At 44.2% G+C, this 23,431-nt stretch overlaps 1 protein-coding gene and 1 long non-coding RNA gene across 2 annotated transcripts in view; both read left to right on the top strand.

Annotated features, from left to right (window-relative positions):
* Positions 1-11,980, top strand: part of LOC309563131 — a 64,196-nt gene extending 52,216 nt beyond the window's left edge. Inside the window, exons 2-3 of the long non-coding RNA XR_014225710.1 lie at positions 11,645-11,757; positions 11,851-11,980. This is a non-coding gene — a long non-coding RNA (uncharacterized lncRNA). The remainder of the gene's footprint in view (positions 1-11,644; positions 11,758-11,850) is intronic.
* The window catches only part of LOC309563128 (killer cell lectin-like receptor subfamily G member 1), a 1,237,212-nt gene that overhangs the window by 309,331 nt on the left and 904,450 nt on the right, over positions 1-23,431 (top strand). The window lies entirely within an intron of this gene.

Genomic DNA, 23,431 nt, shown 5'->3' with positions numbered 1-23,431 from the left:
ATTCAATTCAAAAAGTGAAATTCATATATTTTATATAGATGTGTTACACGCAGAGTGATATATTTCAAGCATTTCTTATGGCTTACAGCTAGTGAAAACCAAAAATTCAGTATCTCAGAAAATTAGAATATTACATAGGACCAATAAAAAAAAATATATAAATAAAAAAGGTTTTTAATACAGAAATGTTAGCTTACTGAAAAGTATGTCCATGTACAGTATAGAATGTACTCAATATTTGGTTGGGGCTCCTTTTGCATGAATTACTGCATCAATGCAGCATGGCATGGAGACAATCAGCCTGTGGCACTGCTGAGGTGTTATGGAAGTCCAGGTTGCTTTGATAGCGGCTTTGAGCTTGTCTGCATTGATGGGTCTGGTGTCTCATCTTCCTCTTGACAATACCCCACAGATTCTTTATGGGGTTTAAGTCAGGCAAGTCTGCTGGCCAATCAAGCATAGTGATACCATGATGATGTGATCAGGTATTGGTACTTTTGGCAGTGTGGGCAGGAGCCAAGTCCTGCTGGAAAAAGAAATCAGTATCTCCATATAATTGTTTAGCCTGAGGGAAGCGTGAATTGCTCTAGAATTTTCTGCTAGAGGCCTGCGCTGACTTTGGACTTGATAAAACACAGTTGACCAACACCAGCAGATGTCATGGCTTTCCAAATCTTCATTGAGACAGTGGAAAATGTTGCATTTAATTTGGAAATCAAGGTCCCAGAGTCTGGAGGAAAAGTGGGGAGGCACAGAATCCAAGTTGCATGAGGTCCAGTGTGAAGTTTTCACAGTCAGTGATGATTTGGGGAGCCATGTCATCTGCTGGTGTTGGTCCACTATGTTTTATCAAGTCCAATGTCAGCGCAGCCCTCTACCAGGAAATTCTAGAGCACTTCATGCTTCCCTCTGCTGACCAGCTTTATGGAGATGCTGATTTCGTTTTCCAGCAAGACCTAGCACCTTCCCACACTGCCAAAAGTACCAATATCTGGTTTAATGATCATGGTATCACTGCGCTTAATTGGCCAGCAAACTCACCTGATCTAAACCCCATAGAGAATCTGTGGTGTATTGTCAAGAGGAAGATGAGACACCAGACCCAACAATGCAGATTAGAGATGTATAGAACTGTTCGCCGGCGAACAGTTCCCGGCGAACTTCGCATGTTCGCGTTCGCCGCTGCGGGCGAACATATGCGATGTTCGGTCCGCCCCCCATAATACATCATTGAGGCAAACTTTGACCCTGAACCTCACAGTCAGCAGACACATTTCCAGCCAATCAGCATACCTCCCTCCCACACCCTCCCACCTCCTATAAATAAGCAAGGGCAGCATCCATCTTAGATCATTCTGAAGCAGTGTGTGTAGTGAGAGTAGGGAGAGAGCTGCTGCTGCTGCTGCTGCTGCTGCTGTTAAGCTAGGGACAGTTAGTCAGTGTTCCTGGTCTTGCAGTGTTCTTGGTCCACTACTGCTGTAAGGACAGCACCCCAAAAAGCCCTTCTAAGGGCTGGTATTTGTGTAATTTTTTTTTTATATATATATATATATATATATATATATATATATATTTCTAGCGTCCCCAAAAGCCCTTTTAAGGGCTGGTAATTGAGTTGTTTCTTCTTATATATATATATATTTCCCCTCCGGCCACTGGGTGGTGCGCTCCCCAGATGTCTCAGCGGATGTGTGGTCCTCTCACACACCGCTGGCCGGAAGTTTTCTTTCGTTCGGCGCTGTTGTGGCCGTTCTGGGCTGCCCATTGTGGCCCATTAAGAGCGACACTGCGCACGCGCCTCCCTGGAGGCGCGCACAGTTGAGGACCTGACCCGCCCACGTTGCGTATGACGTCATGCGCAGCGTGGCGTCGGGTTGAGGGCCATATCAAGCGGGACTCGATGCCTTATTCAGTCAGGAGTCGGCGTTGGTTGATATGACGGTCCCACGCGGGTAAGAATTGTGCAGCACATTGTTTTTTGTCACTCGGTGACAGAATGATTCATTAATTTTTGAACCTTTTTATCTCTTCGACAATGCTTTTAAAGAACTGCTTAATGGCTGGCTTTTCTTGACCCAGCGACAACAGCACATAAATCCAGTATCTGGACTCCCTTTCGGACTCCGAGTTACTAAACCGTACTTGAAAGGGCCTATTTATCCATCTATTACTTTGCAGGTAAAGCCCCTCCTTTTTTGCTCTTTTGTCTCCCCTTGCCCCCCCTTTTTTCCATTTACTCATTGGAGAGTCACTCCACAGACTCCTAATCACAGGCACACGTTTTTTGCATTTTTCACTTTAACAGTTCATTGCCCTGCGTGTTGGTTCCAACATGGCCGCCAAACTTGAGCCCTCCTGCTTTTAACCGTGTTTATCCTGACTATACAAATGGGTCTATTATACACATCAAATGAGGTACTTATACTAGCCGAATATATAGTTTCTCTTTACTTTCTTCCATTTTTCCTTGATGGTGAAGGTTTTTCAGCCTATATCTTTATCCTGCTTCATATGCCCCTCCACATCCGCGGGTGAGACGTTTCTCTTGGGGAGTACTTCTATCCAACTGGTCCACGAGTGGGTCTGTCCTTGGTGGTGGTCTCGGATGCATCTCAATACTTTATGGTGGCATGCAACTTATATTTGTCGTTATACATATATGCATTTGATCCAATAACTAATGTTTACTGTTGTTGTATCATACAGGCATTATAGATTGATATATTCTCATTCCCCTGAAGAAACGGAGCATTGTTGCCCGTGAAACATGTCGGGACTGGTCTGATGTTCATCATTGGACGCATTCATCCTTATCATTCATTTACAGCCTTATGTTTTATGTATTTGCCCTTTTTTTGTATTTGTATATGTCAAAAAATATATATATGTTGTATCTATGTCACACTGTTGGTCTTTGGTTTTAAAGATGTTATGTCAATAAACATTTCTAGTTTTTAATTATGTCTTTATCATTTTGAATTATCTGGTACCTTAAAAGTCCCACCAGCCCTCCCATTTCTCTTCCTATCCTTCTTTATCTTATAGTTCTCTGTCCCACTTTTCCCCATTCTTGTCCCTTCCAGTTCCCCTTCCCAGTTCTTTTTCTTTCACTTTCCCCACCTTGCTTTTCCCATCCCTCTCCTTTCCTCTGCTTCCTTCCTCCCATCTTTCTCTTTCCCTTTCCTTACTTTTTCTCTTTCTTCTTTCTTTTTTTCTTCTTTTTTTTCTTCTTCCTTTTTTTTCCTTGTACCCCAGCACTTACCTGCACACCTCAGGTTTAGTTGTTGGTCTCACCCTTTGGGATACCTTTCCCAGTATAGATTATATATATATATATATATATATATCTATCTATCTATCTAGTGTCCCCAAAAGCCCTATTAAGGGCTGGTAATTGAGGTTTTTTTTTTTTTATTTATATATATACATATATATATATATATATATATTTAGCGTCCCCAAAAGCCCTTTTAAGGGCTGGTAACTGGTAATAGAGTTTTTCCTATATATATATATATATATATATATATATATATATATATATATATATATATATATATATATATATATATATATCTATTGTACACTGCAGTTGCCTGCCCGCTGTGTGTGAGAGGCCAAAGACCTACCACAGACTGTACTGTGTGCACACCACACTCATTTCGGGTGGCACAGGCACAGTACCTGGCATTTTAAAAAATATATTTTTTTTTCCTCTGTCATAATTGCAGTGAGTGCTGTGTCAGGTCCACAGAGTGCACTGTACCCACTGCAGTGCACTGCCCACCACTGATATATATACGGTGGCACAGCATCTTGTTGCAATAAATTGAAAAAAAAAATATTTTTTATTATTGCAGTTGCCTGGGCTGCCAGTGACTGTCAGGTCCACAGAGTGTACTGTGCCCACTGCAGTGCCACTGTGTGCCCACCCACCACTGATATATAAGGTGGCACAGCAGCTTGCAAAGTAAAAAAATATATATATTTTTTTTAAATTGCAGTTGCCTGGGTGCCAGTGACTGCTGTCAGGTCCACAGAGAGTGTACTGTGCCACTGCCCACCCACCACTGATATATAAGGTGGCACAGCAGCTTGCAAAGTAAAAAAAAATATATATTTTTTTTAAATTGCAGTTGCCTGGGTGCCAGTGACTGCTGTCAGGTCCACAGAGAGTGTACTGTGCCACTGCCCACTCACCACTGATATATAAGGTGGCACAGCAGCTTGCAAAGTAAAAAAATATATATATTTTTTTAAATTGCAGTTGCCTGGGTGCCAGTGACTGCTGTCAGGTTCACAGAGAGTGTACTGTGCCACTGCCCACCCACCACTGATATATAAGGTGGCACAGCAGCTTGCAAAGTAAAAAAAAATATATATTTTTTAATTTGCAGTTGCCTGGGTGCCAGTGACTGCTGTCAGGTCCACAGAGAGTGTACTGTGCCACTGCCCACCCACCACTGATATATAAGGTGGCACAGCAGCTTGCAAAGTAAAAAAAAAATATATATATTTTTTAAATTGCAGTTGCCTGGGTGCCAGTGACTGCTGTCAGGTCCACAGAGAGTGTACTGTGCCACTGCCCACCCACCACTGATATATAAGGTGGCACAGCAGCTTGCACTCATAGTACAACAGTAACAACACATTAAAAAAATGACAGGCAGAGGCAGGCCACCCCGCAAGGGCCGTCGTGGTCGTGGTGCTGTGATTTCCTTAGGCCCTAGAATAATGCCCAGTGTTCAGAGGCCACCACAGACCCTGAACTCAAAAAATTCTGAGGCCATAGTTGACTGGCTTACACAGGACACCCAATCATCTACAGCTTCCGCTTGGAACCTTAATGTACCATCCTCCTCCAGCTCAGCTTCGGGCACCTCTCAATTTACCACTCGCCAGCCCGCCGGCACCACCACCAACACTAGCACCACAGCCGCTTCACTTGATCCATCAGAGGAGTTATTTTCACATCAGTTGGAAGAAATAAGTGATGCGCAACTATTAGTGCCAGAGGATGTAGATAACGGGGATATGTCTCAGTCAGGCAGCATTATACACATGGACGTACATTGTGACGATGATGATGTTGTACCTGCTGCTGCTGCCTTTGCTGAGTTGTCAAGTGAAGCGGCTGATGATGACGATGTGTCTGTGGATGTCACCTGGGTGCCTGCTCGAAGAGCAGAAGAAGAGGGGGAAAGTTCAGATGGGGAGACAGAGAGGAGAAGGAGACGAGTTGGAAGCAGGGGGAGGAGGTCATCGCAAGGAGCTAGTGGCGCAGTCAGACAGCATGTAGATTCGGCACCCGGGGTCAGCCAGACAGCACGCCAATCAACGCAAGCTGTTGCCACCACCAGAATGCCGTCCTTGCAAAGCTCAGCAGTGTGGCATTTGTTTTGTGTGTCTGCCTCTGATATCAGCGATGCCATTTGTAACCTGTGCCAAAAGAAACTGAGTCGTGGGAAGTCCAACACCCACCTAGGTACAACTGCTTTGCGAAGGCACATGATCTCACATCACAAACGCCTATGGGATCAACACATGAGTAAAAGCAGCACACAAACTGAAAGCCACCATCCTCCTCCTGGTCCAGCATCTTCAGCCACGTCAACCACTGCTGTCCTCCATGCCCCCTATCAACAACCCGCCCCTCCGCCTCTCACCTTCAGCAGTTCCTGCTCGTCACCTGCCCACAGTCAGGTGTCTGTGAAGGAAATGTTTGAGCGTAAGAAGCCACCCCCTTGCCCAGCGTCTGACAGCTGGCTTGTCGGAACTCTTAGCCCGCCAGCTTTTACCATACAAGCTGGTGGAGTCTGAGGCCTTCAAAAAATTTGTCGCTATTGGGACACCGCAGTGGAAGGTACCCGGCCGAAATTATTTTTCACAAAAGGCAATCCCCAACCTGTACTCTATTGTGGAAAAGGAAATCATGTCTCGTCTGGCACACAGTGTTGGGGCAAGGGTCCATCTGACCACTGATAGCTGGTCTGCAAAGCACGGTCAGGGCAGGTATATAACTTACACTGCGCATTGGGTAAACCTGCTGGCGGCTGCCAAGCATGGAATGCGTGGCTCTGCTGCAGACGAGTTGGTGACACCGCCACGACTTGCAGGCAGGCCTGCTGCCACCTCCTCTACTCCTCCTACTCCATCCTCTTTGCTAACCTCCTCGGCTGAGTCCTCTTCTGCTGTTGCGTCTTGCTCCACACCAACTGCACCCCCCCAGCTCCCCAGGGGCTATTCCACATGCCGGATACGACAGTGTCACGCTGTCTTGGGGTTGACTTGCCTGAAAGCAGAGAGTCACACCGGACCAGCACTACTGTCCGCCCTGAACGCACAGGTGGATCAGTGGCTGACCCCGCACCAACTGGAGATCGGCAAAGTGGTGTGTGACAACGGCAGCAATTTGTTGGCGGCATTGAATTTGGGCAAGTTGACACATGTGCCGTGCATGGCACATGTGTTGAATCTGATTGTGCAACGTTTTGTGCAGAAGTACCCAGGCTTACAGGACGTCCTCAAGCAGGCCAGGAAGGTGTGTGGCCATTTCAGGCGTTCCTACACGGCCATGGCGCACTTTGCAGATATTCAGCGGCGAAACAACATGCCAGTGAGGCGCTTGATTTGCGACAGCCCGACACGTTGGAATTCAACACTGCTAATGTTCGACCGCCTGCTCCAACAAGAAAAAGCGGTCAACGAGTATTTGTATGACCGGGGTGCTAGGACAGCCTCTGCGGAGCTGGGTATTTTTTTGCCACGTTACTGGACGCTCATGTGCAATGCCTGTAGGCTCATGCGTCCTTTTGAGGAGGTGACAAACCTAGTGAGTCGCACCGAAGGCACCATCAGCGACATCATCCCATATGTTTTTTTCCTGGAGCGTGCCCTGCGAAGAGTGCTGGATCAGGCCGTAGATGAGCGTGAAGAGGAAGAGGAAGAGTTGTGGTCACCATCACCACCACCAGAAACAGCCTTACCATCGATTGCTGGACCTGCGGCAACACTGGAAGAGGAGTGTGAGGAAGAGGAGTCAGAGGAGGAATGTGGCTTTGAGGAGGAGGAACACCAACCACAGCAGGCATCCCAGGGTGCTCGTTGTCACCTATCTGGTACCCGTGGTGTTGTACGTGGCTGGGGGGGGGAAGAACACACCTTCAATGACATCAGTGAGGACGAGGAATTGGACATGAGTAGCTCGGCATCCAACCTTGTGCAAATGGGGTCTTTCATGCTGTCATGCCTGTTGAGGGACCCTCGTATAAAAAGGCTGAAGGAGAACGACCTGTACTGGGTGGCCACACTACTAGACCCCCGGTATAAGCAGAAAGTCTGTGATATGTTACCCAATTACCGGCAGTCGCAAAGGATGCAGCAGCTACAAAATAAGTTAAAAAGTATGCTTTACACAGCATATAAGGGTGATGTCACAGCACAACGGGAATCCAACAGGGGAAGAGGTGAAAGTAATCCTCCTCCTACCACCACAACCACGCCGGCAAGGACAGGACGCTTTACAGACGTCTTGTTGATGGAGGACATGCAGAGCTTTTTTAGTCCTATGCATCGCCACAGCCCTTCGGGGTCCACCCTCAGAGAACGACTCGACCGACAGGTAGCAGACTACCTTGCCTTAACTGCAGATATCGACACTCTGAGGAGTGATGAACCCCTTGACTACTGGGTGTGCAGGCTTGACCTGTGGCCTGAGCTATCCCAATTTGCCATTGAACTTCTGGCCTGCCCCGCTTCAAGTGTGCTGTCAGAAAGGACCTTCAGCGCAGCAGGAGGTATTGTCACTGAGAAGAGAAGTCGCCTAGGTCAAAAAAGTCTTGATTACCTCACGTTTATTAAGATGAATGAGGCATGGATCCCGAAGGGACTGACAGTGGGGGATGCATTTGACTAAAAAAGGCCTGGTGATGACTGAGATGCCTTGGCCTAAAAATGGTCCACACGCTGCTGTATATAATCATTCTCTGCATGCCGGATGACTTACGTGACGTCTCCGCCACCAACTACGGTTCAAGCCGCAATTTTTTAGTGCACTTTCTGACTTAAAACCTCAATTTTTCAGGCCGCTGCTACAGCAGCGGCTGCAACAATACCTGCTTTTTCATGCATGTGTACATGCCTAATTTTTCTGGCCTCTGGTGCTACACTGTGGCTGCAAAAAAACAAAAAAAAAGGCACATACATGTGTCAATTCCCCTTCGTGATCATTACCTTGTCGTGGTGAAGGGGCTTGCGCATCACAATGAAGCGATCACCTCTAGGATTGTGTTGGCACACCCCAGATGATAAGGTCGTTGCTTCATTGTGAACAGACCAAAAGCGATCTGCAGGATAATTTTTCATAGAAAAAACATTCATTTTCTTTCATTCTTTCTGCGGAGCTGGGTATTTTTTGGCCGCGTTACTGAATGCTCATGAACAATGGCTGTAGGCTCATGCGTCCTTTTGCGGAGGTGACAACCCTGGTGGTCAGTCGAACCCAAGGCAACATCATCGACCTCATCCCATATGCGTTTTTTCTGCAGCGTGCCCTGCGAAGAGTACTGGATCAGGCTGTAGATGAGCATGAAGAGGAAGAGTTGTGGTCCCCATCACCACCAGAAGCAGCCTTGTCGTTGTCAATTGCTGGACCTGTGGCAACGCAGAGAGAGGAGTCTGAAGAAGAGAAGTCAGAGGAGGATGTTGGCTTTGAGGAGGTGGAATACCAGCCACAGCAGGCGTCCCAGGGGGCTTGTTGTCACCTTTCGGGGACCCTTGGTGTTGTACGTGGCTGGGTGGAGGAAGAGACCTTCAATGATGTCAGTGAGGACAAGGAACGGGACATGGCTAGCTGGTATCCAACCTTGTGCAAATGGGGAGTTTGCGGTTGTGCAAATGGACTGACTGACTGTTAAACGGGGAGTTTGGTCTGTCAGAGTTTGGTCTGTCACTGTGAAGCGGGCGACGGGCGTAACCCTTACACTACTTGACCGATAAAACATCATACCTGATCGTATTCACACACTGGATGTTTTAGTGCTGGTTTACACTGCCGCTACCACTAAAGTAGCGTCGCTTCCAGTGCGACTTAGCGCGACTTTGGCGCGACCTCATCGCGAGGCGACTTTTTATTTGGCCAATCACAATATCATGTTTTGTGACCGTCACCTAATTTCCTTTTCCTGTTTTTTGTTTTACATATTTCCCCATGTGTGCAGTGTTGTCTGTGTCATAGCTCAACTGATAGGCATGTTTGCCTTGGCATATCATATTTCAGCTTGCCAGAAAGAAAAAAAGACAGCTGGAAAAACACTGCATTCGTTTTCTACTAAAAATTATAAGAAAAATGCTGTTTTTTTGGGGTTCTGGACATACTACAGAGCTGAAACTTGACAGGTACACTTTTTAGACCCCCCAGACACTAAATACAAAAAATGACATGCCTGCCTAAAAAAATGCCCGATAAATGCCTGCAAGAAAAAAAGCCAGCCGCAGAGAAGCCATATTCCTGAAAATCTAAGAAAAATGCTGTTTTTTAGGGGTTCTGGACATGCTACAGAGCTGAAACTTGACAGGTACACTTTTTAGACCCCCCAGACACTGAATACAAAAAATGACATGCCTGCCTAAAAAAATGCCCGCTAAATGCCTGCAAGAAAAAAAGCCAGCCGCAGAGAAGCCATATTCCTGAAAATATAAGAAAAATGCTGTTTTTTTAGGGCTTCTGGACATGCTACAGAGCTGAAACTTGACAGGTACACTTTTTAGACCCTCCAGACACTAAATACAAAAAATGACATGCCTGCCTAAAAAAATGCCCGCTAAATGCCTGCAAGAGAAAAAGCCAGCCGCAGAGAAGCCGTATTCCTGAAAATATAAGAAAAATGCTGTTTTTTAGGGGTTCTGGACATGCTACAGAGCTGAAACTTGACAGGTACACCTTTTAGACCCCCCACATGCTAAATCCAAAGAAATTTTTTATTTTTATTTTCTTTTAATTTTTCCAATTATTGGCTCTCTATCAAAAAATTATAATTTTTAAGAACTTTTTTTTGCGTGATCCCTCTCCGGCATGCCACAGTCCAGGTGTTAGTCCCCTTAAAAAAACTTTTCCATCACTATTGTGGCCAGAAAGAGTCCCTGTGTTTTTTAAAATTCGCCTGCCTATTGAAGTCTATGGCGGTTCGCCCGGTTCGCCGGTTCGCGAACATTTGCCGATGTTCGCGTTCGCGAACGGCGAATTTTAGGTTTGCGACATCACTAATGCAGATGAGCTGAAGGCCGCTATTAAAGCAACCTGGACTTCCATAACACTTCAGCAGTGCCACAGGCTGATCACCTCCATGCCACGTCACATTGATGCAGTAATTCAAGCATAAGGAGCTGCAACCAAGTATTTTGTGCATACTATACTGTACATGGCCAGAATTTTCAGTAAGCCAAAATTTCTGTATTAAAAATCCTTTATTGGTTTAATGTAATATTCTAATTTTCTTAGATACTGAATTTTGGGGTGTCACTAGCTTTAAGCCATAATCCTTAAAATTAAAAAAAAAAAAGAAATGCTTGAAATATATCACTCTGTGTGTAATGTATCTATATAAAATAAATGAGTTTCACTTTTGAAAATGAACTACTGAAATAATAAGCTTTTAGATTATATTCAAATTTTATGAGATGCACCTGTATAGACACAAACCACATTAAACATTTCTCAGTATAGTGTCAATCAGCATGAATGAAAACGTATCCCACAAGCTTTAAACAGACACTGATAGAAGTCACAAGACTGCTATATACTGCTGATGAGAAAAGGTATTTAGCAGTTTATAATTAATAAAATAATTGCATTTCCATGTTCTGTGTACAGTGGGAGAGCAGATATAGTGACTGCAGGATCCTGGGTTTAGTAACATTTTAGGTAATGAAAAACATATAAACAAATAACCAGGCCCATAGTTTAAATTGTGGTTGCCGACCGCCCACCGTATATATACTGCGGAAGGCTGGATCAGCTGCGCGAAAACGGCGATCCATGGGAGCGATCCTGGAGGAAGCTGATTCTCCGGGCCGGCAGCTGCGATTTCCACCGGGCACCGGCGATCGCTCCCTGTGAAGAGAGAAACGCGGTCTGCTGTTGTAAACACAGCAGACTGTTGTTCTTTCAGGAATCAATACAGAGCGCCTGTGTTCCTCCTATTTAGGATCACAAGTCTCTCTGTTGATTCCACAAACCCATCCCCCTCACAACTAGAAAACACCCTCTAGGCACACCTAGAAAGCTCTATTTGTTGGGAAAAAAGGACATCAATTTTATTTGGGTACAGCGTCGCACGACCGCGCAATTGTCTGTTACAGTAACGCAGTGCCGAATCGCAAAATAGGGCCTGGTCAGGAAGGGGGGAAATCCTTCCGGTCTTAAAGTGGTTAGTAGTAGAATAGATATGTACAATGATTGTTTCTGTAATGGAACATTGGGAAACGGACAAAAAATTCCAGATCACGGATCATTTTTTCCGGTGACATTTGTCCACAATAGAGGTTTTGTAGAAATGATGGAATAGACAGATCTTCAGACTTCTATCCAATGTGTGTGTCCAATGTCTGTGGATGGATTGTGACAGATGATGTTCTGTTCTCCCAGGAGTTTATAAGCAGAGCCATCAACCAACAAATAGATAGAAGGTTCTGGATTGGTCTGTACAGAGATGAAGATGGATGGAGATGGATGGACGGTCAGCTCTATAATACCAGCCTGTAAGTGACTCTTCATCTACACTGAGAATATGAATGTTGGTCATCAAGAAAAAAATAGATCCTCATTACTACTCATTGTTATTTATTACCCAGATTTCTGATATCAGATGAATCTTCAGGAGACTGTGTATGGTGGGAAGCAGATTCTGGATATAATAAGGATCCCTGTCAATCCAAACACAACTGGATTTGTCAGAAGAGAGGCCTGAAGATCTGATAGATTCCTCCCAACATACGGACACACTGCTCAGACCACAGATCACCCACAATACAAAGTGATACAAGAATACATCCAATATCTTATGTCATCAACATTTTTCATGTTATTAATCCATTTCTGCAATGGGAAATCTAGGTCTCTGTAAAAATGTGTATGTTTTTATTAATTATTAGCCTCTGACTATGGAATGTGTGGCATCAAAGAGGTTGGGCTTAAAGGGTAACTCCACTTCGTGGGGAAAAAAAAAGCAAATAAAGAAAAACAATATAGGGTATACAATTGCGACACAAATCATTTTGTAATTGAATGTTATTAAAATGACCTTTCCTTGTCAATCTGCAGCTGCTGTAATTTTCTGAAAATGCAATACAATATGGCCACCTGGAGCTGTTCTGTAAACAGGATGTATACTGACCACACCCCAGAAACATCATTTCCTGCTTGTGTGATTGACTCACCAATTTTCCCAGAAGTCTGCACTAAGATACAAGTCAGATTTCTGGCATCTCCTGCAACATAAATTTCATTTTTGGTGAGATACTCCCAATAGGAACACGTCTAAAGGGATGCAGGCCCAGCAGATTTCCTCATTAGAGCTCTGCAGCTGCCACGGCTGATTGATAATTATGAAACCACTCCCATTAGACCCACCGGCACAGAGGAACAAACAATGATTTCTTCAGAATAACAAAAGATTGGAATCTGCAACAAAGGTTGTTAAAATCCTTGTAATGTACAGAAATCACCCAGAGGGGAATGTTTTTTTCTCAACAAAAGTGGAGTTACGCTTTAAATGTCATCACACAGCACAAACTGTACGCATACAAAGGCAGCAGAGCTTTCTGTGCTGAGAGCGCGCTTATCACTCGCCCCCAGCACAGTGACTGAGCTGTCATAGGCAGCTCTCACTCTCTGCTCATGATCGGTACAAATGTTGATTTTTTTACTACTTTAATCTTTTATTAGCTGCCAATCATTGGCCACAGTGTAAATAAAGAATCAGCCAAAAATCTTCATTTCCATACACCTGTATTTGTCCTCTTTGATAGATGCCAGAAATTGCATTTATTGTTGCTGGCTTATCCAGACAAATGTGCTTATATTCTCCTGACTAAATGCGCTCCATAATATTTAAATTGTTTTGGAATTATGTTGTGAAGTATATGAAACATATACAGTATATACACTATATTGCTAAAAGTATTGGGACGCCTGCCTTTACACACACATGAGCTTTAATGGCATCCCAGTCATAGTCCGTAGGGTTCAATATTGAGTTGGCCCACCATTTTCAGCTATAACAGCTTCAACTCTTCTGGGAAGGCTGTCCACAAGGTTTAGGAGTGTGTCTATGGGAATGTTTGACCATTCTTCCAGAAGCGCATTTTTTAGGTCAGGCACTGATGTTGGATAAGAAGGCCTGGCTCACAGTCTCCGCTCTAATTCATCCCAAAGGTGTTCTATCAGGTTGAGGTCAGGACTCTGTGCAGGCCAGTCAAGTTCCTCCACCCCAAACAAGCTTATCTATGTCTTTATGGACCTTGCTTTGTGTACTGGTCCAAATCATTTGGTGGAGGGGTATTATGGTGTGTGGTTGCTTTTCAGGGGTTGGGCTTGGCCTCTTAGTTCCAGTGAAGGAAACTCTTAGGCGTCAGCATACAAAGACATTTTGGAAAATGTCATGCTCCCCCCTGGAATCTCAACGTTCCCGTTCAAGTGGTTGTAAATCCACTTTATACCATCCTGTCTGGTCTGTTTAATAATCCTGTGTGCCTGTGTGTCTGTGTATGGGTTTTAAAAAAATAAGCCAGTTTTCAGAGGGCCGAGCACCGCTCACGTGGCCCGTCAGCTCTCTCCTCTCCCCATCTGACAGCTGTCTGCAGTGGGCGAGGCCAAGGATTCCTCACTGATGTCAGTCGGGAGGGGAGGAAGAGTAGGGGAGGGGGAGAGGAGGAGAGAGGCGGCGGGTCACGTGAGCGGCGCTCTGAAAACTTGTAAAGAATGGATTATTTTTATAAAACACAGAAATAGGGGCACACAGAAATATTAAACAGACTGTAGACAGGATATGAAACTTTAAATAAAACTACAGCAGGAGGGGAGGGGAGGGGTGGGGGCACTGACACAGGAGCAGGGAGGGAGGGAGTGAGAGAGGACAGGAGGGCTGCAGATGACAGAGACACGTAAACTGACCACAGAGTCAGGGCTCAGCAGCCATTGTATACCGGGGTCAGTGTACAGAGGGGAGGACATAGCCAGGCAGGATCAGCCAGGTATTTTAGGCGATAGAAGGGGCCAAATTACACAGCAAAAGCACGGTGCTGTATAACATGCTTTAAGGGAACAGGATCTATTTATTTATTTTTTCTTTAGGTTAACAAATGCTTTAAAAATAAATGCTGCTGTTTGCTCTTTAAAAATAAATGCTCAAACTAAGTATAATGACTAAGCCCCTCCCCTTCATGACATTCTTGAAAAGGGGTAGAGCATGGGTGACCTTAAAATTTTGACCCCCCTTCGCTGAAAATGTTCTGTGGACACCCATGCCTGCAGCAGAGGACTAGAAGTTCTTCCTGCTTATGTTTCCCTGCAGACAGGCTGGGAAAGAGCTGGGTCATGTGACAGCTGTATATCGATTTAAGAAAAAGGTACTTTTTTTTTATTATTAAAATAATTAGTGCCGAAATAGAAGGGAAAATGTAAACAGAACAGTGTATGTTTTGTACCACTTTAAGAGCTCTCTCTCTTTTTATGGGATTATTCTGTTGTATTTGCTTTAATTTTTGGCACACCTACAGTCATATAAAAGAAAACTCTGGGATTTACACAAGGTAATGTACGCCATATTGACATGGATCAATATTTGTTGTGTTATAATAATAACTATTTAGGGGTCTTTTTTATCAAGGATTTGGTAGGAACTTTGCCCAACATTCACCCAGAAGTCGTTGGTCAACATCCTCAGTGTAAAAAGTCAAATTAGTGGATATTCCTGCAACAATCACCTTATATTTGGCATCATTCCTTGAATGTGTGGCATGCCAGGCAATTTCTGTTAAATGTCACTTGGGTGAATATCCTAAAGCTGGACTCCAGGCAGAAAAAAAAAAAAAATTCTGCTAGAACGTAATTCCAAGTTCATCAAAATAGAAGCTGTCCTATAGTCTGTTTTCTTGAACCACTTAAGGACCGCCTCCCGCGCGAACCGCCGTACGTCGGTCCCGCGCCTGCAGCTAGGGGGCGAGCGCACGGAGGCCGCGGCTTTCTTCCGCCCCCACTCGGCAGCGGGGACTCGGATGCACCATGCAGGCAGCTCCTATTGCTGCCCGACGCCCGCGATCGTTCCCCGCTGAGAGAGAAGGACGGTCGGCTGTTGGTAACACAGCTGACCGTTCTTCTCTCTGGAATGATCACAGAGCGCCTGTGATCCTTCTATATAAGACCACATGTCTCTATGGTCATTTCACAAGCCCCGCCCCCATACAGTTAGAATCACTTCCCAAAGCTCACATTTAACCCCTTAATCACCCACAATGTTAACCTCTTCCCTGCCAGTGTCCTTATTACATTAACAGTGAATATTTTTAGCACTGATTATTGTAGCAATGCCAAGAGTGTCAAAAATGTCAGATAGGGGTTCGATCTGTCTGCCGCAATGTCGCAGTCCCGCTAAAAAACGCAGATCACCACCATTACTAGTAAAAAAAAAAAAAAAAAACCAATAAAAATGACATAAATCTTTCCCGTAGTTAGTAGACGCGATAACTTTTGTGCAAACCGATCAAAATACGCTTATTGCGAATTTTTTTTACCAAAAATATGTAGCAAAAAACAAAATTTGCCTAAAATGTTAAAAAAAAAAATTTGGTTTAATTTTTTTTTGGGAATGTTATATATATATATATATATATATATATATATATATATATATATATATATATAATTTTTTTTTCCACTTTCTGCTATATATTTTTTCAGAATTGTCGTTTTTTTTTTGTTTATACCGTAAAAAAATGGAAAAAAAAAAAAAAAAAAAAAAAAAATCACACAGGTGATCAAATACCACCAAAAGAAAGCTCGATTTGTGGGAAAAAAAGGACATCAATTTTATTTGGGTACAGCGTCGCACGACCGCACAGTTGTTTGTTAAGGTAACGCAGTGCCGAATTGCAAAAAATGGTCTGGTCATTAAGGGGGCAAATCCTTCCGGTCCAGAAGTGGTTAGCGAAACATCCACAGCCTGAGAAGAAAAGCCTTTTCCTTGCCAACATGCTGCAAAAAAGGACCCTTGCTCTGTGTGGAAGCAGTGGTCTCTCTTCCGATGTTTAGCTCTGCAATCAACAAAGCTCAAGCTACCTGCTAACTGGAGAGTTCTAGTGCTGACTTGTAGAGAGCAAGGGTCCTTCTCTACAGCATTTAGCAAGGCGCAGGCTTTTCTACTCAGGTTGTGGTTGTAAGACTTTACACACTGTTTGCTTTGATAGACTGAATGTATTTAGATCATTTCAATTGAAAGTTTAGATAGTCCTTAAAGTGAAACTGCAGATAATTTTTTTTTTTTTTTTTACTTTCAGGTAGCTTAGGGAATATTTAGAACTTCTACCAGGCATTTATTGCTGTCTATCTCCCCAATGGGGAGTGTCACGTACCTGGCACGGGAGCCTCATGTAATGGTCTCTCTCACACCTTCAGACCAGGTTCCCTGATTGTGAGCCCAGAGAATTGTTCACTGGAGTAGGAGACAAATGGAGCTGCAGTCAGGCTAAGTAGAGAAGACTTAGGAGCTCGGGTCTGCTTGGAGGTCAAGCCGGTCAGGTCAGCAACAGGCAGGCTGATTAGGTACAGAATCAGTAGCAGGTACAAGGTCAGACAGGTTCCAAAGGGTAACAGACAAGCAGATCTAGAGCAAAAGGAGCAGGCAGAAGCATAGATAAGTAGATTGAGTTCAGTACAAGGGGATAGCAAGAGAAAGTCAGAACAAGCCAAGCTGAAATCAGGAAGTCAGTCATGAAATACCAGACACAGGTTACAGATCGTGCTGAAGATAAGTAAACACTGGCCTTGTGCAGCTATCCAGTCTAAAAAGTCCATTTGGTGCCAAAAATAGTAGAGCATGGAAGCACCGTCATCTTTACTGGTTTGACCTTCTGACAGAGATTTCCTCTCACTTCCTGTTTCGGAGACACAGCAGGAAATGAAAATTAGCTCTCCTAAAAGTCAGGAAAAATATACTTTTAGACAGTTATCACTGAAACAGAAGTCCCCATAGGAAAATTTCTACTTACCTGCAGTTCAAGTGGATTTGTCATCTATTTTTGCCCCAGAAAAATGGTCAAAGTTTAAAAAGCGTAGCACCCTCCTAGGAAGGTGCTAGGTAAAAGCATCTATTGCTCCTTCTACTTATCAGGGGAGCCTGATCTGTTAGGTTGCCTGTTACACGTTTCCAGGTGTGATTCACTGGGTTGGAGGGAGTGTCCCATTGTATCCAATGAGGGAGCTTGTTGGACAGTGGAGGAAATCCAGCCAGTGACACATTGGCTTTTGTGCGAGTCCCAAAGGGCAGGCACTCTTGCAGTGCATCCTGGGATTGCTCATAAAAGCTGGGGGGGTTGGGGGGGGGGACGGGACGGCTGTCTCTCCTCTCCTCCTGCTGTATGAGGAAGGTGGTCAGCCTAGTGTACCATACCAGATTATATGGCGCCATATAATCTGGCGCCTTTAAGGATAGCTGCCATAACCCCAGGATTTTTTTTTAAACGGCGGACGGCTCACTTTAACATAGGCAGGAAGTCGAGTGAGGGCAAGATGGCCCCCACTCCACTCTATGGCCTTGGAGGACCGGAGTGACTTCATACCTCACTTCCTAGCAACGAATATAAAGAGCCCATTTTTTTTTTCCATCATGAAAAAAAATGACTTTTATTTTTTTTTATTTTCTAGTATAGATATGAGATCTGAGGTCTTTTTTTTACCCCAGATCTCACATTAAAGAGGTCATGTCATGCTTATTTCTATTACAAGAGATGTTTACATTCCTTGTAATAGGAATAAAAGTGATCAGAACATTAAAAAAAAACCTGTAAAAATAAATAGGGAAAAAAAAATTAAAGCGTCCCATCCCCGTTAGCTTGCGCGCAGAAGCGAACGCATACGTAAGTGTCGCCCACATATGTAAACGGTGTTCAAACCACACGTGTGAGGTATCGCTGCAATCGTTAGAGCAAGAGAAATAATTTGAGCCATAGACCTCCTCTGTAAAAATGTCTACAGATTACCGGTTTAGAATTAAAGTGTCGCCTATGGGATACCAATGTTTGTCGCCATTCCACGAGCGTGCACAAATTTGAAGCATGACATGTTGGGTATCTATTTACTTGGCGTTACATTATATTTCATATTATAGAAAAAAATTGGGCTAAGTTTACGGTTTTCTTATTTTTTTAATTCAAAAAAGTGTAATTTACCCAATGCATTTCGAAGCGATTGCGCTTCTTCTTCAGGGGTAACACTGATGGCTACAATTGTTGCTCTAAGATTAAATCATACAAAGCAAGATTAGTACATATGTTGTTGCCACATTACAATAACATTTTCATATATGTAAATGTACATGCATATGATTAGAACATCAATAGAGGAAAAAAAAAAAACACTTACATGCATAGTGTTAAAGAGGAAGTAAACCCTCCTCTACAACTTGTACCTATAGGTAAGCCTATGATAAGGCTTACCTATAGGTACTGTAAATATCTCCTAAACATGTACCGTTTAGGAGATATTTACCTTACATGTCGCCAGTGACGTCACTGGCGCATGCGCTCTGAAGGAACGGCCGATCGTGCCGTTCCTTCAGAGCCCTGTGCCATGACTGTCGGCTCTAGCACGTGTGCGCGGGAGTGACGTCACCGCGGCTCCAGCCAATCAGATGGCCGGATGCCGCGATCCCGGAAGACGGGCGACTAGACATGTCGCCCGTCATAGAGGTGAGTGAGCGGCACGGCGGGGGCTCGTTCTGAGGTAAGTATTGCATAATGAGCTAATATGCGATGCATACTAGCTCATTAGGTCTTTCTTTTGCAGGGTGTAAAAAAAAAAAAAAAAAACTCAAACGAGTTTACAACCTCTTTAATGTATGATTTACACTGTTTGCGAACTTTAAAAACAAGCAGTCGTCTGTCCAATGGATCACCATTATCATTATTATTATTATACAGAATTTATATAGCACCAACAGTTTGCGCTGCGCTTTACAATGTGTGGGAAGACAATACAGTTTTACAGTACAATTTAATACAGGAGGAATCAGAGGGCCCTGCTCGTTAGAGCTTACAATCTAGAAGGGAGGGTCAAGTGAAACAAAAGGCAATCACCATGGTTCAAATGTCAAGGATTAGTATTTCACCAGCAATTTTACCACAAGGGGCTATGCTCCAAGGGATGGACCTCGTGGATGACTTAAAGCGGAGTTCCACCCTGGATTTTTTTTTTTTTTTTTAATACCCCCGGGACAGTCAGGGCTAGTGCATTCCACAATGGCTAGCCTCTGATCTGTCCCGGGTTGCACTTACCTGTTAGGACAAATACTTACCTTGCAAACGTCTTGTCCAGCGCTGCCATCTCAGATGTGGGCAGCTTGAAGCCAGCGAGATCCTCTTCGGCGTCTTCTTCCGCCTTCTTTGGTCCCACGATGCTCTGCGCCGGCCCCGACGTCACTTCCGGGTCGCGCGCGTCATCCCTCTACAGCTTCTGGGCATGCCCAGAAGCGGTTTAGAAGGGGATGACGCGCGCGACCCGGAACTGACGTCGGGGCCGGTGCAGGCGCAATGATTCCTGGAAGCTATGACGTTCAGCTCCCAGGAATCATTGCAGAGCCAGGAAGTGACGACGGGCCGCGGCCGAGGAAGGAGGAAGAAGGAAGTAAGGTAAGTATTTTTTCTTCGCTACGAGGTAAGTAAAAAAAAAAAAAATATGCGATTATCCATTTCTTTTTCAGGTGACCCGGAGCGAGAAGATGGAGGTAAGTATAAAAATAGGGTGGAACTCCACTTTAAGTCCAAAAAAGTCAGGAGCCCTGGCATCAAAGAAAATCCACAAAATAATGAGCTATATATAGCCAGTGACGTTAATAGAATATAATGATGTTGATAGTAAAAGGAAAAAAGGGGGTATATATATATATATATATATATATATATATATATATATGTCTTTGCTAGGGTGTACCCATAGACATAATGGGGGATGGTTTGCTGGTAGAAAATCAGAGTAAATATAAGCGTAGATGGCTTTATATAGAAGGCACTGAAAAATCAGTGCAGCTATGGTAAAGGGACCAGTATTGTAGCAATATTCAACAGGTAAAAAAAAAGGAGAGTGATCCTCTAAAGAAGTAAGAGTAAAAATCATACCTTGATATTTTGGAAGATCAAAGATTGAACACGGAGCTCACAGCAGGCAGCACTGCAAGTCTGCCGCTAGACTGGTTTACATACCTGCTACAATCAGTGCTGAGAAGAGTCAGCTGGAGATCACAAGAGCAATCTCTGCTGACAGTCCTAATGAGCCGTCTCCCATAGAGGGCTTCCTGGAGAGCGGAAGCTCGGTGCCGCTGTAACGTTAAAAACCCTACCTCGTGAAAATTCCCTACCCTCGTCCCTTCCTGTGCACATACGTCATGGAACAGCTGAGCAGCTTACCACTGCGCATGCTCACAGCTCCGGAGGGTAGAGAATTTTCACGGGGTAGTGTTTTGTAACGTAGCTGTTGCTGCGGGTACATTAAATCATCTCCGCTGCAACGTTAAATCATCTCCGCTCCAACCCCTCTGACTTCCCTGATCTCGGCTACTAAATGTAAAAGCGACGGGTGTATGAAAATATAAATCACGGAGATCTCGGCTCCGTGATTTATATTTTCATAGACCCGCCGCCGCTTTTACATTTAGTAGCCGAGATCGGGGAAGTCACAGGGGTAGGAGCGGAGAGGATTTAATGTACCCGTGGCAACAGCTGATGCGGTGTAACGTTAAAAAACCCTACCCCGTGAAAATTCCCTACCCTCCGGAGCTGTGAGCATGTACAGTGCAGTGCTAAGCTGCTCAGCTGTTCCATGACATAGGTGCACCAGAAGTGACGAGGGTAGGGAATTTTCACGGGTAGGGTTTTTTCATGGAACACCGCCCCCACACCATGGAGCATCACAGGAAGTGATGTGATGGAACAGCGACCAGCCCCCAATCTCCACCGACATGGAGAAACCTGGGAGGTACTGAGCATGCACCAGGTCACCAAGACTGGATCCCAGCGATGGAACATGCAGCTCAGAGTCAGGCTGACAGAAGTGAGCCCTTACCGTGCCGGGTCACCCAGAACAGGGCCAAAACAAGGGGACACAAGTCCCAACAGTGGGAGTTGCTGGCAAAAGAAAAATAGTAAACAAAAACCGATCAAACAGCTAACTACTACAGCAATGTATTTGATCAATAAATGCATAATGTACGATCCATGTATGATCCATCCGAGCAAAGGCTGGAGGCTGCTTTTACATAAAGGAATGAGACAAAGCCAGCTATAGATGTCATACAAAAAAGTCATTTATGACACATAAATGAATAAAGGAAGAATTACAGCATGCAATGCATATATCCAATATAAGAAAAATACAGCATGTATAACTTGTATGATTGTCAATATGGCCATAATTCCCCAAATGATAAATATGAGAACATAATTCCCCAAATAGTGAATATGAGAAAATATTGATGTTAATTAATGCCTTGAGCGGTGGCGGCTGGTGCTCAAATTTTTTTTTGGGGGGGGGGGGGGGCGCAAACAGAAAAATGTAATAGGCATTGCTTTGCGGCAAAAAACGCGGTAAAAAATTGCGTGACTTTGAGGTCACACAAGTGTGAAAGGGGCCTTCAGTAATCAAGGTATGTAGCAGAAACCAAATTGGCCTAAAATGTTAAAAAAAAAATTAGATTTTTTATTTTTTTTGGGAATGTCATATAGCAGAAAGTGAGAAATATATATATATTTTTTTTTTCAAAATTGTCACTCTTTTTTTATTTATAACGCAAAAAATAAAAATCGCACAGGTGATGAAATACCACCAAAAGAAAGCTCTATTTGTGGAAAAAAAAGGACGTAAATTTTATTTCGGTACATCGTCGCACGACCGCGCAATTATCTGTTAAATTAATGCAGTGCCGAATCGCAAAATAGGGCCTGGTCATTAAGGTGGGAAATCCTTCCGGGGCTGAAGCGGTTAAAGTGTATTTAAAGACTAACAATACATTTCTCTTATTTGCTCCTCTAAGCCCCCGTTAACACTGGGGCGACCTGTCAGGCGACCTGGTCGCCTGACAGGTCGCCGTAGGTCGCCTTCCATAGAGAAGCTGTGGACCCGTTCTAATAGGAGCGACACAAGTCGCTCCGACTTAGAAAAAGGGTCCGGAGCTTATTTGGGGTGACCCGGAGCGACCTGCATAGACTTCAATGTTATGAAGTCCGTGCCGGCCGCTCCGAGGTCGCGGTGCGACCTGTGAGGTCGCCCCGGGAAGTAGGGTCGCCCCAGTGTGAACGGGGCCTAAAAATACAATTAAAAGCATTTTATTTTGTTGGGCAAAAATAAAAACTGTTCTTGCAGCCAGGAATCTTGTGAGCTGATAACTTTATGAGCTTTCTGGACTGTTACTTGTTAGCACTGTTCTCTGTTATCCCCATGAACTACAAAACACCTCCCCCTGTTATGAAGAAGAGAAGGAGGCCTTACCTCCACTCACAGATTTTAATCAATTTTATTTTGTAAATGAGGTCCTGTTGATTGGATGCATTTATAATCTATGTGATTTTACTTTTTACATTCTCTTTAAATGCCTCCAAAAAGTAAAAGAGGAAGTCTGATTTAGAAGGAGTTTGTTACCCAAAACAAAAAGTAGAACTCCTCCTAAATCAGACTTCCTCTTTTACTTTTTGGAGGCATTTGAAGAGAATGTAAAAGGTAAAATCACATAGATTTTAAATGCATCCAATTAACAGAACCTCATTTACAAAAGAAAATTGTTTGATTAAAATCTGTGAGTGGCGGTAAGGCCTCCTTCTCTTCTTCATAACAGGGGGAGGTGTTTTGTAGTTCATGGGGAAAACAGGGAACAATGCTAACTGATAACAGTCCAGAAAGCTCATAGTCATGTAATGGCCCACTGGAAGGATTTAGCAGGAGTGGTAACGAAATCCTTCCAGTATGGGCCATCAGTGGCGTCACTAGGGGGGGGCCAGAGGGGGCCATGGCCCCACCAAAATTAGTCTGTGCCCCCCCATGTGCCCCCCCAATTTATGTGCACAGCAACAGTCATGGATTCTCATTCTGTCTTGCACCTGCACTGTGCACAGCGCCAGTGATTGGTGGGAAGCCAGGCAGCTGCAAGGAGAGAGAGAGCAGAGCTGTCAAAAT

Source organism: Pelophylax lessonae, assembly GCF_965119305.1.
Source record: "Pelophylax lessonae genome assembly, chromosome: 9".
Classification (NCBI taxonomy): Eukaryota; Metazoa; Chordata; class Amphibia; order Anura; family Ranidae; genus Pelophylax; species Pelophylax lessonae.
Note: the sequence above shows the minus strand (reverse complement) of the source record. Positions and strands in the feature narration are given on the sequence as shown.